The following is a 17,430-nucleotide window of genomic DNA, read 5'->3' as shown; positions in this document are numbered from 1 at the left end:
GAGTACATTTCCTGTCGAGCATTGTCACCTCCTCCTTTGTTTTTTACCCTATCATCCCTTCCCTCCCCACCTCCCCAAATCCTTCCTCCCACCCTGAATTTGTAAGGTTCATTTTCAACACAGTGTCTTGTACATCTCATTGTTACAGTGGTTCAACCAGTATCCTTATTTAAGCATTTTGTTATTTCCCTTCCCCTCCCCTGATTATAAAAATGTATATACAAGATGCAGGACACCGGAATCAAATACAATGAAAACGGGTTATACCATGGGGGAAGAACATATAAAAGAAACAAAAAAAATTACATAGTATATTGTAAGTACATTAAAAACAACAGCAAGAATGAAAAAACTACTTGTGTCCCTATCTTGCGGTTCATTTCACTTGACATCATCTTATCTGGTCATATGTACATAGTTTTTTACCTTTTCTGCTTATCTTAGACATGTACTAATTATTGCAAATAAGGGAAACCATGGGACCTATGTTTGTTTCTTTGGGCCTCACTTACTTCATTTAATATGATTTTTTTTCAAGTCTTTCCATTTCCTAACAAATGGGGCAATGTCATTCTTTCTGATGGAGGCATAGAATTCCATTATATATATACCACATTCTCTTGATCCATTCATCTACGGAGGGGCAGCTGGGTTGGTTCCTTTTTATGGTGAACAATGCTGCGATAAACAAAGTACTGGTAGCTTTGGTATGACCTTGTTTGTGATCATTTGGGTAAATGCCCAAAAGTGGGATTGCTGGGTCATAGGGGAGCTCTTGTGGAGTCTTTTGAGGAACCTCCACACTGATTTCCAAAGTGGTTGAACAGTTTTTTACACTCCCATCAACAATGCAGTTGGGTTCCCTTTTGGCCACATCCCCTCCAGCATCTGTTGTTACTAGGTTTCTTGATTATAGTCATTCTAACTGGGGTGAGGTGGAATCTCAATGTTGTCTTGATTTGTATTTCTTGTATGGCTAGAGAAGTTGAGCATTTCTTCATGTGTCTATTGGCCATTCTTATTTCCTCTTCAGAGAAGTCTCTCTTTAAGTATTTAGCCCGCTTATTAATCGGGCAGTTGTTTCTTTGAGGATTTGTTGTTGGGGGATTTAATTTTTTGAGTTCTAAGTATATTTTAGATATGAGACCCTTGTCTGTTGTATAGCTAGTGAAGATCTTCTCCCAATCCATGGGCTTTCTATTGATCTTGCTAACTATGTCCTTTGCCATGCAGAAGCTCTGCAATTTCGTGCAGTCCCATTTGTCCAACCTTTCTTTGATTTGTTGTGTTTCTGGGTCTCTATTAAGAAAATTTCAACATGTGCCAAGGAGACCTAGGGTTTCTCCTATTCCTTCCTGTAATGTTTTCAAGGTGTCTACTTTTATTTTGAGATCTTTGATCCATTTGGAGTTGATTCTGGTGCAGGGTGATATGTACGGATGTAGCTTTAGTTTTTTAAAGGTGTTTAACCAATTTTGCCAGCACTATTTACTGAAAAGTCTGTCTTTCTTCCATTCAATTTTTTTTTAGCTTCCTTGTCAAAGATTAGGTGGCTATAGGTCTGTGGGTTCATTTCTGGGTCTTTAGTCCTATTCCATTGTTCCTCAGGTCTCTTCTTGTGCCAGTACCAAGCTGTTTTGATTACTATGGCTTTGTAGTAGAGTTTGAAATTTGGCATTGATATTCCTCCAGCGCTGTTCTTTCTGCTAAGGATTGTTTTTGCTATTTGGGTCTTTTATTGTTCCATATGAATTTTTGGATTGCTTCTTCTATTTCATTGAAGAATGAAGTTGGGATATTGATAGGTATTCCATTGAATTTGTAGATAGCTTTTGGCAATACTGCCATTTTCACAATGTTAATCCTCCCAATCCAGGAGCATGGGAGGTTTTTCTACTTCCTTAGTTCCGCTTTAATTTCCCTTTTCAGGTTTTTAAAGTTTCATCATAGAGGTCCTTCACCTCTTTAGTTAACTCTAAGTATTTTATTTTTTGTGGGACTGTTACAAAAGGGGTTGCTTTCCTAATTTCAGCCATACTCTTCTTGTTATTGGCATACAGGAAAGCCATTAATTTTTGAAGGTTAATTTTATGCCCTGCTACTTTGCAAAAGTTTCCATTCAGCTCTGGTAACTTGGGAGTAGAGTCCATGGGGTTCTTTAAATACAGGATCATGACATCTGCAAAGAGGGAGAGTTTTACTTCATCTTTCCCTATTTGGATCCCCTTTATGTTTGCATCTTGTCTTATTGCCCTAGCTAGGAATTCTAATACTAAGTTGAAGAGAAGTGGAAAGAGTAGACATCCTTGTCTCATTCCTGAATTTTTATTTTTTATTTTTGTCAGTCGTGCAGCTTGAACTCTGGGCCTGAACGCTGTCCCTCAGGTCTTCAGCTCAAGGCAAGCACTCTACCACTTGAGCCAAAGTGCCACTTCTGGTTTTCACATGGTTTATTGGCTTATTGGACTTTTCTGCCCAGGCTGGCTTTGAACCATGATCCTTAGATCTCAGCCTCCTGAGTAGCTAGGATTACAGGCGTGAGCCACCGGCGCCTGTCAGACTTTTGTGTTTTGAGTGAGTTTAGACAGTGGCTTTGGACCCATGCTCAGTGCCGTGCCTGTAGAGCAGATGTTCTGCTGAGAGTCTCTGTTTCTCCCTGCCACCAAGGCATTGCATAAGTTGTAGCAACTTAATCTGAAGATGCTTCAAAATGTTTACTTGTGGCTGAATGAGAACCAAGTTGAAACAGATCTAAATAATATTAAGGAGTTTTTTACACCTGCCAGAATTTGTGGTTTCAAAGGCTGGCATGGCCACTCTGTGTGTCTGAGCAAATTTCTCTCCCTCCCTCCCTTTTTTTGTGCCTCAGGTTCTTGTTTGCTTTCATTATAAGTCTCCCATTTGGAAAGGAAATAGCTCATAATCCCAAGAGTGGCTTTTGGCTGGGGAAGGTGTGTAGGAGCTTGCATCAGAGCCATGATATTTAATGCTTATTTTTGCTTATTAGACTTTCAAATAACATGAAAGGAAGAAATGACGCTTTTAATTTTTTCAAAAGAAGAGTGAGGTTAAAAGAAAACAAACAAAAAAAAGGTGTAGAAGTCCACCTTACCACACCATAATATTGGGTTTGCCCATTACTTGTATATTATTAACTCTTTCTTCCTGTATTGAACATGGGCTACCTCAAATATTTTTTTGTCATCTACCTACTCACCTAGTTACAAAGCAGAAGCTAAGAGCAAAACTCTTACAGCTGCCTGGCCCTTCCTAACAGCTCCAAAATTGTATTTGTCTGATACTCAAAGCACTCTCACAAAGTGAATAGGGTAGATGTTATTATGGTCCCTATGTGATGAAGAAACCAGGCTCTTAGCAGAGGAAGAGACCTTCCTAAGGCTGTAGATATCAGGTGAAGCTGAGCTCTTCTCCCTAGGCTGCCAGGTGCATGGAACAGGTGTACCACACGCTTGGGGCCTCTACCTGTTGGCCATGGCAGGAATAACCTGCTTGTTAGGGACTAGTAGGCAGGTATTCCCTATGGGAGGAATGTGGGCAGATAACATCCTTTCATGACAGGAAGGAAGGAGAGAAGTGTCAGATTGGATGTCCTCTTTAAAAAAATGTTTATTTTTAAAAATTATCTTTACGTGGTTTGGACAAAGGGGTTTCAGTTCAACGTGTCAGTTCATGAGTACAATGTGTCTTGATCAATGCCCCTCCTTCCGGTTTCTTCCCCATCTCTCCCAACCCCACCCATCTATGCCTTCAAGTTACCTGGTTTTATTTTCACATATGTACATTTGACTGTATATGCCCACCTTTCCCCTCTCCATTTGTGGCCTTTCCTTTCCCGTACCCTCCCCCACTTACTCCGACCCAATATATTTTAGCTTCCTGATATTCATTTTTGTCAAACTGTAAGTTGTTCAAAGGAGTGACACTTACCTGTAACTGCAACTATTTACTTACTGTAAACACCCACCAACTCCTAGCATCAGTCCATCTTCAAGGAATATTGTAGTAAGATAGCAACTGGTGAACCATTGTTTTCTGAACACTTTATTTTGGGGGGGGGGGTCCGGTCGTGGGGCCTGAACTCTGGGCCTGGGCGCGGTCCCTCAGCTCTTCAGCTCAAGGCTAGCGTTCTACCACTTGAGCCACAGTGCCACTTCCGGCTTTTTTCTTTTTGCTTATGTGGTGCTGAGGAATCGAACCCAGGGCCTCATGCATGCAAGGCAAGCACTCTACCACTGAGCCACCTTCCCAGCCCCCTGAACACTTTTCTGTGCAGGATTTTGCAGTTTGTACAAAGTCAAGAAGCCCCAGGCCACTTCAGGGTTCCTGGAACTATAGAAAGTAGAAGTGAGGAAAGAAGGCTCTAAGGCTCAGTGGCATTCTTGATGCTTATGTTGCAAGAAGAATGCTGCTCAGTATCCCCAAAATTCAGTGCTTTAAAGATGAGCTCTTTTATATCCTCCTCCTTTACAGCATCACTCCTTTACAGCAGTAGGTAAGCCACATTCCTTTCTGCCTTGAGTATAGCAGTAATGTAAGCCATCAGTCTCCTGGGGCCTACTGACGGGGATCTACAGTGAGTTAAGAATGAAGGGAGCGTTAAGGGAGTCCCAAGAGGGAATGAGGAAGGAATGGTCAGCTTCTGCTAGCCTGGAATGTCAGAGAAGAACTCAGAAAGCATCAGAGGAAGGGCCAGGACACTGGATTCTGAAGCCCCGCTCTTCCTCCTCTTCCTGCCTCTGTTTACACCCATCTCGCCGGGAATCCTTCCTTGGGCCCCAGGATCATCTGGTCTTAGTGGACAAGAAAACACTCTGCTGGCTGGTTTGCACATTTTTCTTTTTATACCATGGATATGATTTGACTTCTGTGTGGTTTCTTGGAGCCATTCTGTGTGAAAGAAGAAGCCAGTGGGAATATGTAGGAAATAAACGAATTAGTACTTTGAAATTCAGCACCACCCATGTGGCCTGCATGTAGTTCTAGGCCTGTGAGAGGAGCCCTGGAGGAGGGGGCTGAGACTCAGAGGGCTGCAGGCCCTACTGGGAGACAGGTGACTTGTGAACTTGCTCAGGGAACCAGAACAGAGACAACTCTGTGACTAGAGGACAGACTCAAATGGCAGAGTGCCTGCCTAGCAAGAGCAAGACCCAGACTTCAAACCCCAGTGCCACAACAAAAAAAATAACAGTAGCAGTGGTCATTAGACGGTGGAGAATGTTTCCTCATGCTCAGAGCCCAGATGCTGTGGTCACTTTACAAGAGCAGGGTGGATCCCACCCCTAATTCAGCTTGGACATCATGGCTGAGGGGCTGCAAAGCACCAGTGGTGAGACTATGGGAAGCGCAGGGCAGGCCTCCACGTTGGTTCAGCATGTCTCAAAAGAGTAGGAAAGTCTGGAGTTTTACAGGATGCTTAGCACCTGGCTTCCAGCAAACAGGGAGGAGCTATGTTTTGAGTCTCTTGCTGGTTCCGGAAAAGAACATCCAGACTTTTATGTCCCTTTGCCCAGCTGTGGATATAAGGGAAGGAGGAATGGGTGATACTTGAAGTTTGTCAGCAGTCAAAGATAGAAAGTCAAACATGGATTCTGAGCTGGGCGTAGTGGCATACACCTGCCATCATAGCACTTGGGAGTCTGAGACATGAGGATTGTAAACATGAGACCAACCTCTGCCACAGAGTGAGGCATTTTTTTTTCAACAAAACAATACAGCTTCTTCTTCTTCTTTTTTTTTAAAGCAATTTTGGAATATAGTCAGATGCCATATAACCCTAGGATGCATTCCAAGCAAGGTATCTCTAGGGGAATTCTGTCATGATGTATACAGCATGGAGTCCACGTACACGGAGACAGGTATTATGTCACCAGGAAGAGGAATTTTATTGGACCATTGTCATATATGTAATGCAGTGTTGACTGAAATGTTGTATGGCTCCTGACAGTGTATGCCATTACTAACTGTGGTCACTGTGTATTTGATAGATCATTAAAACTTGTTCCTCCATTGTGAGTCCTCCTGTGACCAACATCCACCCCTTTCCCCATCCTTCTCCCTTCCTTCATAGCCACTGTTTCTTCTCTGTTTCCATGAGACTGACTTTTTTGAGATTCCACATGTAAGTGACATTATGCAGAATTTGTCCTTCTGTGTCTGACTTAACATGTGCTCCAGGTCTAACCATGTCATCATGAATAACAGAAGTTCCTTCTTTATAAAGGTCATATATTAGTATATGTTAACACATAGATCACAGTTTCCACTGGTGGACACTTAGGCTGGTTCCACAGTTGGTCTGTTATAAGTAGTGCTGGATGAATGTGGGAAGTCAGGTCTCTCTTTCACAGGCTGATTTCACTTCCTTTGGATATATACCCAGAAGTGAGATTGCTAGATCATATGACAGTATTTTCAGTTTTTTTTTTTTAAATCAGGGTGGTCCTGATATTTGAACTCTTGCTCAGCTTTTGTTGCTCCTGCCTGGTACTTTTCCACTGGTTCTAGCTTTTTACCAGTTAATTAGAGATAGGACTCTCCAATGATTCTTCCTTGGGTAGGTTTTCAGCCATGATCCTCACGTTTCAGCCTTCTGAGTAGCTAGGATTATAGGTGTGAGCCGCTGGTATCAGTGGCTTGATCATAGACATTCTAATAGGTGTGAGGTATTACATCATCATGATTTTAATGTACATTTTTCTCAGTGAATAAGAGAATTGAAGCATTATTCATATATATGTTGGCCATTGTATCTCTGCTTTTGAAATATCTGTTCAGATCCTTGGCTTATTTTTAAACATGATTACCACAAAAAGAATAGATAGGAGAGGTCATTAGCTTAATTAAATTTTTCTGTAATGTACCCTTAGATGAAAGCATCACATTGTATCCCATAAACAGACACTTATTAATAGCAAAAAAATTAAATGAAACAAAAAACACCACTTAACAAAAACTAAAGCTTCCTAGACTGTTCTGTAGACCTGCTAAGCCTGCATTCTTGGGTGTAGATTAGGGAAAACTGTGTCCATAAGTAGCTCCTGTCATCTGGAAGTACATTCCATAGGGTGACATTTGGGAACATAAGGTTATAATAATGAGAGTGAGCGAGGATTGAGAAACACTGGATGAGAGGCCAAGATATGAGGCCTGGTGGGGGGGAGGAGGTCTCCCCTTGGAAAATGTGCACGCTTTGGTGTTTGTTTTCCTAGAAATCTGTCTGCTATGCATGCCATTGTGAATCTGTACACGCACGTTCATGTGTGCTGTCCACTGTACGCAGACAAACAAGGGATAGCATTTCACCACTGGCCGACTCTTCCCGTCTCTGGGCCCTGTGTATCTCAGGGGTGTTTCCGGGAGTGCAATCTCAAATGCACAGTTGCCAATGAAAAATGGAATTAATTTACTAGGATACTCTCGCAAAATAAATTACGTAATGCGTTCAAAGAGGAAAGAAACTCCCCTGGGGTTGTACATGATTCTGGATCACTATAGTGTGGTATTCTAATCCTGCACAGAGAGCAAAGGGCTGCTGACTGGATGGCATCTGCCTGGATCTCACTAGGAAAACACATCTGGAAGCTAGGGGACTTGATGTATACCTAAGAGAAGTAACAGAAATCAGAAAGATTAGGACGGGCAGAAGTGGTGAGAAAGGGCTGAGCTGTCCAGTGGAGGGAGTGCTGGTGCATGTTTGTGTCAGGCAAAATACTCTGTCTTGGTTGTTTGTCATCTTAGGAACTTAGTCTTGTTCACTGTTTGTTGATAGATCTCTGCACCCTCAGGGAGGATGTGAGGAGAAAAAAAATAAACAGAAAGGTTGTCCCTCTCTTCCTCCCTTCCTATTTGTTGGTCTATCTCGCTAATCATCTGTCTTCTATCATCTATCCATGTGTTATCTATTTTATATGTCATTAACTACTATTTATTAATTATGTCTTACATCTACTGTCTTTTTTTTTTTTTGTCGGTCGTGGGGCTTGAACTCTGGGCCTGGGCGCTGTTCCTCAGCTCTTCAGCTCAAGGCGAGCGCTCTACCACTTGAGCTACAGCGCCACTTCCGGTTTTCTGGTGGTTTATTGGAGATAGGAGTCTCACGGTCTCTCCTGCCCGGGCTGGCTTTGAACCGCAATCCTCAGATCTCAGCCTCCTGAGTAGCTAGGATTACAGGCGTGAGCCACCAGCGCCCGGCTTCTACTGTCTTCTTTACTGAAACTTTGATATTTAGAAAAGGGTAATGTAGTAAATAGTTTACTTTTTAAAAAGTTTTATTCAGTTGGGCATATGTGGCTCACACCTGTAATCCTAGGTACTCAAGAGGCTGATATCTGAGGATTAAGGTTCAAAGCCAGCCTGGGCAGTAAAGACTCTTATAGTCAATAGCCAGCAAAAATCCTGAAGTGGAGCTGTGGCCCAAGTGGCCTTGATTGGAAAAAGCTAATGGACAGGGTCCAGGCTTTCACTCCAAGTACTAGTACTGGTACAGACACACAGACACACAGACACAGACACACACAAAGTTTTATTGAAACAAACAGCAACAAATGCTGGTGAAGTTGTGGGGAAAAATGGAACCCTTATACACTGTTGACAGGATAATATATTAGTGTAGTCACTATGAAATCAGTATGGATGTTCCTCCAAAAATTCTGCTATACTACTCCTGGGTATATATTTAAAGGAATATAGTTCAGCATTCAGTAGAGATACTGTGCACCCATGTATAGTGCAGCACAGCTCACAATGGCAATGGAATCAGCCTAGGTGCCTATCAAGAGATGAATGGATAAAGGAAATGTGGTACAGATGTACAATGGAGTACTCAGCCATAAAAAGAATGAAATTATGATGCCTACAGGAAAATGGAAGGAACTGGAGGTCATCAAGTTAAGTCAAAACAGCCAGATTTAGAAAGACAAAAACTGCCTGTTTTCTTTCATTTGTGGAATGTAGATCTGAAGCAAAATGAGTGACTTGAGTGTAAATCAGGGAGTGTTTAGAGGGTGGGGTCCCAGTAGGATGGTAAAAAGAGAGAGTGCATCAGGTTGAATAGGAGTGAAATACTTTATATGCATGTAAGAATGACATTGCCCCATTTGTTAGGAAATGGAAAGACTTGGAAAAAATTATATTAATTGAAGTAAGCCAGGCCCAAAGAAACATAGGGCCCATGGTTTCCCTTATTTGCAATAACTAGTATATGTCTGAGACAAGCAGAAAAGGTCAGATAAGTTGATGTTAGGTGAAGTGAATCCCCAAAATAAGGATTCAAATGTTTTTTCTTTCTTGTGATTGTTTCTAACATATTTATAAGATGATTTTTTTGTTTGCTTTGTTTGTCCCTCCCCCACGGTATAACCCCTGCTTTCACTGTATTTGATGTTGGTATAATTTGTGGAGGAGAAGGGAAAAAAACAAATTGTTTAAATAAGGATACAGGTGGACCTATTGCAACAATGAGATGTACAAGTCGTTATGTCGAAAAATGAACTTTACAACTTTGGCGGGGGTGAGGGGGTGGGGGGTGGGGGAGATGGGAGGGTGGGGGGTGGAGGGAGATGGGAAAGGATGGGAAGGGGAAACAAAAGAGGAGGCAACAATGCTTGATAAGAAATGTACTCATTACCTTGCCCATGTAATTGTAACCCCTCTGTATGGTATTTTCACAATTTAAAGAAAAGGAATTTTTGCAGTGTATGCCAGAAGCTTATGCTTGAAATCTTAGTTATTCAGGAGGCTGAGATTTGGAGGATTACAATTCAGAACCAGCCTAGGCATAAAAATCCTCCAGACACTCATCTCTAGCTAACCAGAAAAAGTCAGTCTGGAGGTGTGGCTCCAGTAGTAGGGGTGCCAGCTGTAAGCAAAAGCTGAGCTGAGTATGGGGCTCTGAGTTCAAGCCCCAACACCAGCACACACATGCACATACACAAATATACACACACATGAATAATAAACTATATTAAAATTGTTTCTAAAATGGGGAAAAGGGATAAAGAAATTGTAGTGGGCGGTGAATATGATCAAAGTGTATGCATGTATGCACATATGGAAATACCCCAGTGAAATCTCTTTGCATAATTAATGCACACTAACCAAAAAGCTCAACTATATAATACAGTGCTCATTCCAAATAGCTCATCAACTTAACTCACACATTCCAATGTTAAGTGTCTTCACTGAGTGGCCAACCATCACCACAGCCAGGGAAAAGTTAGAATATTTCCATCACCCCAATCAGAACCCCCTTGTCCTTCACCATCACTATCCAACTTTCCTGGCCTCCTTTAGCCCAAAGCAACTGTACTTCCTGTCTCTCCAGATTTGTCTATTCTCAACATTTCAAATGAATAAAGTCCTGTGAAATGGGTCAGGAGTGACATGGAATTGACTCCCTATAGTGTCTTATAAAAGGAAAAACTAGCCAGGTGGTTCACACCTGTAATCCTAGCTACCCTGGAGGCTGAGATCTGAGAATCATGGTTTAAAGCCAGTCTGGGCAGGAAAGTCCATGAGACTACCTTACTTCCACTTAACTACCAGGAATCTGGAAGTGGAACTATGGCTCTAGTAGTAGAGTTGAACAAAAAAGCTCAAGGAGCCAGTTGCAGGTGGCTCTTGCCTAATATTATCACTACTCAAAAGGCTGAGATCTGAGGATCCTGTTTTGTAAGCAGTCTGGACAGAAAAGCCTGAGAGACTGTTATCTCCAATTAACCACCAAAAGAACTGGAAGCAGAGCTGTGGCTTAAGTGGTAGAACACTAGACTTGAGGGGAGAATAAAAAGGCTCAGGGACAGCACCCAGTGCATGAATTCAAGCCCCAGGACTATCACACACACAGAATAGGGAAAAATGTGCATTTTTAGTTGCGCAATAAAGTGTTGTTGAATTAATTTTGCTGTATTTAAACTAAAGTGCTCAACATTGAATCTCCAAGTAGTTTCAGGACACAAATCCTGTCTTCCAAAATCAAGTGTTGGTTAAGCAGGTAGATTCCAGAGTTAAGCTTTCTGGGTACACATCCTAGCTTAGCACACCCACAGTTCTGCAAGCTGTAGCATCTGAAGCACATTATTCAATTTCTCTTGAAATCAGTTTCTTTACTGAAAAAACAAGGATTAAGAAAAATGACAACTTAGACTGGGTGTGGTGGTCCTTGCCTGTAATCTCAGCCACTTGGGAGTTGGAGATAGGAAGGTCTCAGTCTGGGTGGAGGCCAGCCTGGGCAAGAAGCCAGGATGTTAACTGGGGGAAAAAAATCCCAAACCCTAAAAATCAAAAGGGAAGGAAGGTGTGGCTCCAGTGATAGAGGGTTTCCTAGCAAGTACAAAGTTCTGGGTTCAGTCCTTAGTACTACCAAGGAAAAAGAATTGTACCTTCCTTCCAGGGTGCTTGCGAGGGCCAAATGAGATAATAGATATGAGATGTGAAGCCCTTGGCACGTTGCCTGACCTCTGATAAGCCTGCAATAAAAGCTGGTGGATGGCCTTTAATTATTGAAAGAGCTGCAAGTCTTAAAGGCACCTGAATGGCTTTCAATGTATGATCAAAGGGCCAAAGTTTGGGGTGGGTTACAGGGTGGGGCCCGGAGACTTGTTTTTGCAGAGCCTAGATCTATTAATACCTGCTTTACAGCTGAGTTTTGGAGCTGCTGTATTATTTTGGATCAAGCTGGTTTGTTTGGGACATTGATGTTACTAATGGACTCCTGGAGATCAGTGAATACTGTACTAGTTGTTGAAGATGACCTTTGGCCTGGAACTGAAAAATTGGTTCTGAATAAACCTGACAGGGAGGGACAAGAGCAGAGTGAGGGTGATGGGGATTTCTTATTTGCTGTCCTTACACACAGATGATTGGTGTCACCCCTCCCTCCCTCCCTCCCTCCCTCCCTTCTTCCCTCCTTCCCTCCCTCCCTCCCTCCCTCCTTCCTTCCTTCCTTCCTTCCTTCCTTCCTTCCTTCCTTCCTTCCTTCCTTCCTTCTTTCTTTTGGCACTGGTGCTTAAATTAAGAACTTCAAGCTTGCTTGGTTTATTTGGTAACCTGGCTGGTGCTCTACCACATGAGCCATGCCTCCAGCCCTGCTTTGTTTTGTAGATGACATCTCATGGACTTTTCTGCCTGAGCTGGCCTCAAACAGTGACCTTCTGGATCCTTAGATCTCAGCTTCCTGAGTAGCCAGGATTACAGGAGTCCCCCACCAGTGCCCAGCTATGTACTTTGATGCCTCTGCTTACAAACTGAATGTTGATGTACATGGCTTTTATGATTTGAATAGTTGTCCTCCCCCCTCTCACACCCCCTCGTTCATGTATTAGAAACTTAATCCTCAGTACTTTGGCAATGGTAGTTGGGAGAGGTGGTCTTTGGGGAGTGGCTGGGTCATGGGGCTCTGCCCTTGTGAATGGCTTAATTTACTTGTGGACTAATGAGTTAAAGGGTTATGGTGGGAAGGGATTTGCTATGTAAAGGTCTCTTCTTCTCTCTGTGATGTGCTTGCTGTGTCTCACCATGGAACACATGTGTGATGTCTTGGTGTGTATGAGGCCCTCACCAGAAGCTGAGATGTTGTGCCAGAACCTGGACTTGGCAGCCTATATAACAGGCCCTTAATAAGCTCCTAGCTTTATATAAATTTATTGCGTGCTTTATATAAATGTATTTCTCTGCTTTATATAAATTTATTTATACAGTCATGCATTTTGTTACAGCAACAAAAAAGGGACCAATAGCCAGGCACGGTACCTCATGTCTATAAACATAGCATGGAGCTGGAAACTTTGGGTGTGAGGTCAGCTGGGACTACAGAGGGAGACTCTGTTTCAAAACCACAACTGCAAACACAACAGGCAAACAGACTAAGACAATAGACAACTTAATTTCTGTGGGCTTTAGTTTTACCATTTTATAAAATGGGGAGTAGAGTTGTAGCTTCTTGTAGGGTGTGTGTGTATGTGTGTGTGTGTGTGTGTGTTTGTGTGTGTGTGTGTGTGCCTGCTTGTGTGGTGTGTGTGTGTGTGTGTGTATGTGTGTGTGTGTGTGTGTGTGTGTATGCCTGCCTGCTTGTCCTAGGACTTGAATTCAGGGCCTGGGCACTGTCCCTGAGCTTTTTTGCTCAACTCCAGTGCTCTTGAGTCATATCTCTTATTTCAGGCTTTTTGGTGTTTAATTGGAGATAAGAATCTCATGGACTGTCCTACCCAGTCTGGCTTCAAACTGTGATTTTTCAGATCTTAGTCTCCTGAGTAGCAGGATTATAGGTGTGAGCTACCACTCTGTCCAAGCCACAGGGTCAGAACCAAGCTCAGGCCTGCTTCATGAGAGGTGACAAGGCACACCAGTGCGGAGGCCAGTTTGTGCTTGTTTGGCTTGCCCCTTCTCACAGCCAATGGCAGCCCGGTCAGCCCAGCCACACACTAGGCTGACTTGTCGGGAATTTCCTGCCCACACTGGAGGGAAAAATGCACTTTCCCTAAGCAAGCACTCAAAGGCCAGGCAGGCCCTGTGGGAAGAAAATAACTCCGGCTATAGATTTCTCTTCTAGGTTTGGAGTCCTGCCATGAACAACACAGAGGCAGATGCAATTAGCATTCTGGTGTCCATGGCACTTGCAGGTAGCCAGGCTGATGCTACTTCAAGTGATTCTCTGTCCAAAGGTCTGTCCCTCATCTAGGCCCATTTCTCACACAGTGCTAGTTCTAGAAGCAGCTTGGATCATGTTAATGTGCAGAAGACTTGTTGGCTGAGTGTTTGGGGGGGCGGGTCTTGTAGGATTACTCTCCAAATCTGCCCTTGTCCTGGCCTTTGCCCACAAAATGTCCAACACCTCCCTTTGCTTTGCTAGGAGAAAGGACAGTGCCATCACAGGCTGGTCTAACACCCCCTCCCCCCCACCCCCACCCCCTTTGCTCCCTATCACTTGTTCCAACTGGACCAGTTCTTCTCCATAGCATCCCAAATATCTGGGCCTCTCTGCCCCTCCTTGGCTTTGGGCAACATTCTCCTCATGTTAGCATGTTCTTTCTTAATGTGAAAATAAGCTTATTGAAAAGACCTAGTGATGACTCAGGTACCGTGAGCCACGAAAAAGGGACTCAAGGAGGCATGGTCCAGTTGACTTGGAGGTTGTGGAGTAAGGAGGGACTAGAAGGAGTTGAACGGCCAGACTAGGAAAGGAACTGGAGCTTAGGGAGAGCTTTTGGGAAGTAGAGCAGCAACCAGGACAGGTCTGCCTGGGGCTTTAGATTAGTGGCTCTGGGGCATTAGGAGAGAGGAATTCTTATTGGGAACTTTCTTTTTTCATTACTAGGATTTGAACTTAGGACCTTACGCTTGCTAGTCAAGAGCTCTATCACTTGAGCCACTCTGTTAGCACCTTATTTATTTATTTATTTGTGTGTGTGTGTGTGTGTGTGTGTGTGTGTGTGTGTGTTTGCATGCGCGCACACGTGCGTATGCATGCACATGCCAGTACTGAGGCTTGAACTCAGGGCTTGGGCGCTGTCTTTGAGCAGTCTTTGAGCTTTTTTGCTTAAAACTAGTGCTCTACTGCTGAATTGATTGATAGGACATAAAAGTAGGCCTGAATTTACATATTAATTTATTGTAGCTTTTTTTGTAATTTTACAGTTCTCTTCATCGGCAGATACAGACAAGCTTTTTAAAATTTCCTTTCTGATTGGTAAGCATTTTATTTCCTTTCTTATCACCCCAATCTCAAGGAAAAAGCATTCCATGCTCATCATTAAGCATATTAACCCCAAGCTTTTTTTTTGCTAAGTATTATTTACCAAATTGAGGATGTTCTCTACCATTCCCAGTTTTCTGAGGAATTTGATCATACACATGTGTCTCAAATATGCCAAATAATTTTTCACTTATAATTTATAATTATTGGTAAGGTATATATAATTTACATTTATAATTTATAATAACTTTTTTAAAATTTAATTTTATTGTCAAGATGATGTACAGAGGGATTATAGTTAGATAACATTTTTAAAGTATCAAATCATCCTTATAGAATTAACTTTATCATGGAATTATATTAATTTTCTGTATGACTAAATTTTGTCTTCATTTATTTATTGCCTATCCCAGGATTTGAGTAATAAGTTGTTTCAAATAAATTTGGTATATTTCATGTACTTGGTCAAAATTATGGAAGCATGGTTCACAGTATTCCTTTTGTTATTTCGTTTCCTGTAATCTTATCTTCTGTTTAATACCAGATATTGGTATTTTTCACTTTATTTTGTTTTTCATTGTTTAGCATGCTAGTAGATAATGGACTTTTGTTGATTATCTTCAAGACTAGCTTTCTATTTCAATTATTTTCTCTATTTTTTTAAAAAAATCTTCCTTCACTGATTTCTGCTTTTACTCTTGTCTTCTTTCTGCTTATGTTGTATTATTTGAGATCAATTTAGGAATTTATTGTTCAAAACCTTTTATCTTTTCCAACATGTATTTAGTGAAGTAAGTTTTCTTCTTAGCACTACTTTAGCTGAATACTACAAAACTATTATTTGTGTTTTCACTTTCATTCAGGTCAATGTATTTTCTATTTTCATCAAGACTTCTTCCTGGAAACTTAATATTTAGTAACATGTTAGTTAATTTCTAAAAATGTGGAGACTTTCTAACATTACTTTGATTTTAATTAATTCAAGTTTGTTTATGATTTGTTTGTTTTAGTAGGGTATCAGGTTATGGTATACACACATTTGGCTCATAAAAAAGAATATATTTTTTAGTTGCAGGGTAGAATATTATAAAAATACCTACTAGACTCTATTTGTTTATGTCATTAAATTTGTCTCAAAAAAAAAAAAAAAAAGCTAGTGCTCTACCACTTGAGCCATAGCTCAACTGGATTTTTGTGGTTAATTGGAGAAAAGAGTCTCATGGTCTCTTGCCCTGGCTGGTTATGAACTATGATCTGTAGATCATAGACTCCTGGTTAGCTAGGATTATAAGTGTGAGCCACCTGGCTGCCAGTACCTTTTGATATCAGTTATTTTCCAGGTAGGGTCTTGTTTCATATCTGGACCATACCAGCTTCAACTCTCCTATTTGTGCTTCCCTGTGTCCTTGGGGATGACAGGTGAACAACCACTGTGCTTCCCCTGCAAGGATAACAGGTGTATACTACCATGCCCAAGCATTAGCTGAGATGGAGTCTTGAGAACTTGTATGTATGGTTTGCCCTCAAACCATGATCCTCTGATCTCTGCCTCTCAGGGAGGATTACAGACTTGAACCACTGTGCACAACCATGATGGAAATTTTTTGCTACTAAATAATAAAATTGCAACTAAAACATAGATCTTATTCCTTCTAGTCTTTGGTTATATGGAGATAAGGAGTTGCACTTTTCAAGATTATGGAGAACTCTGAAGAAGAGGGGTAGTGGGAAAGTGCTTGCTTTGATTACATATTAACTTACTGTTTTGCTTGCCTGGATGGAGAGGACTTCAGATCCCTTGTCAGACAAGTTGGATGCAGAGATTAGTGAGGAGGGTCTAAAAGGATGGATACCAAAGCTACTCAAAAGGTGGAGATAGGAGGATCACCATTAGTGGCTGGCCTAGGAAAAGTGAACAAGACCTTAGCTCAAGAAACAAGCCAAGTATGGTAGAACCCACTATAATCCTAGCTGCTGGGGAAGTAGAGGCAGGAAAATCATAGTCTGAGGTCACTCAGAAAAAGTATGAGACCCTATCTCATAAACAATTTAAAGCAAAAAGGGGTGGGAATTTGGCTGACGTAGGGGAACTTTACCCCCGCAAGTGTGAGGCCTTGGGCGCAATCCCCAGTGCTACCCCTCCCCACAAGGGGAGAGACATTTCAGAGGAATTATCAACAGCGCTGGAAGACTAGCATGAAGAAAGTCCATGCTGGGCCCTGGCTGCTGTCTCCAATGGACAACCACAATTAAGCTGCCAGACCTCACGATTTGCTTTGCATCTTACCTCCCTTGAACATGAATTGTTTTTCAGCATTTCCAAAGGTCACAGGAGAAGTTACCGGAGGCCCAGTGACCCTCTGGTCAAACCTAAACAGGTCCGTGGTTTGGAAGGGAAGGGGCCAGATTCTGATTAACCTCCTGCAGAGAACAATCTCTTTCCAGGTTCTCCTCCCAACACCTTGTTTCTGAAGAACATTGGAGCTTTTTGGCAAGGCAAGTTTTAGGGAAACCACCCCAGAAGTACAGGATCAGAGGGCAGAACCTAGCCACTTGGGTTCTGAGAAAGTGAACCTCTGGACTCATCTGTCTCTGATGGTAAAATGAAATCAGCTTCACTCCACGGAACTCAGCGTTTCCAAATGAAATCAGGCACAGGAAGTACTTCTGTTGTGTGTGCCCCACATGACCTAGTCTTTTCATTCCAAGGGGAGGGATGA

The sequence above is a fragment of the Dipodomys merriami genome, unplaced genomic scaffold (assembly GCF_024711535.1).
Source record: "Dipodomys merriami isolate MVZ:Mamm:240054 unplaced genomic scaffold, mDipMer1.0.p SCAF_59, whole genome shotgun sequence".
In the NCBI taxonomy this organism is placed as follows: domain Eukaryota; kingdom Metazoa; phylum Chordata; class Mammalia; order Rodentia; family Heteromyidae; genus Dipodomys; species Dipodomys merriami.
The sequence above is the reverse complement of the archived record's forward strand: the minus strand, read 5'-3'. Positions refer to the sequence as shown.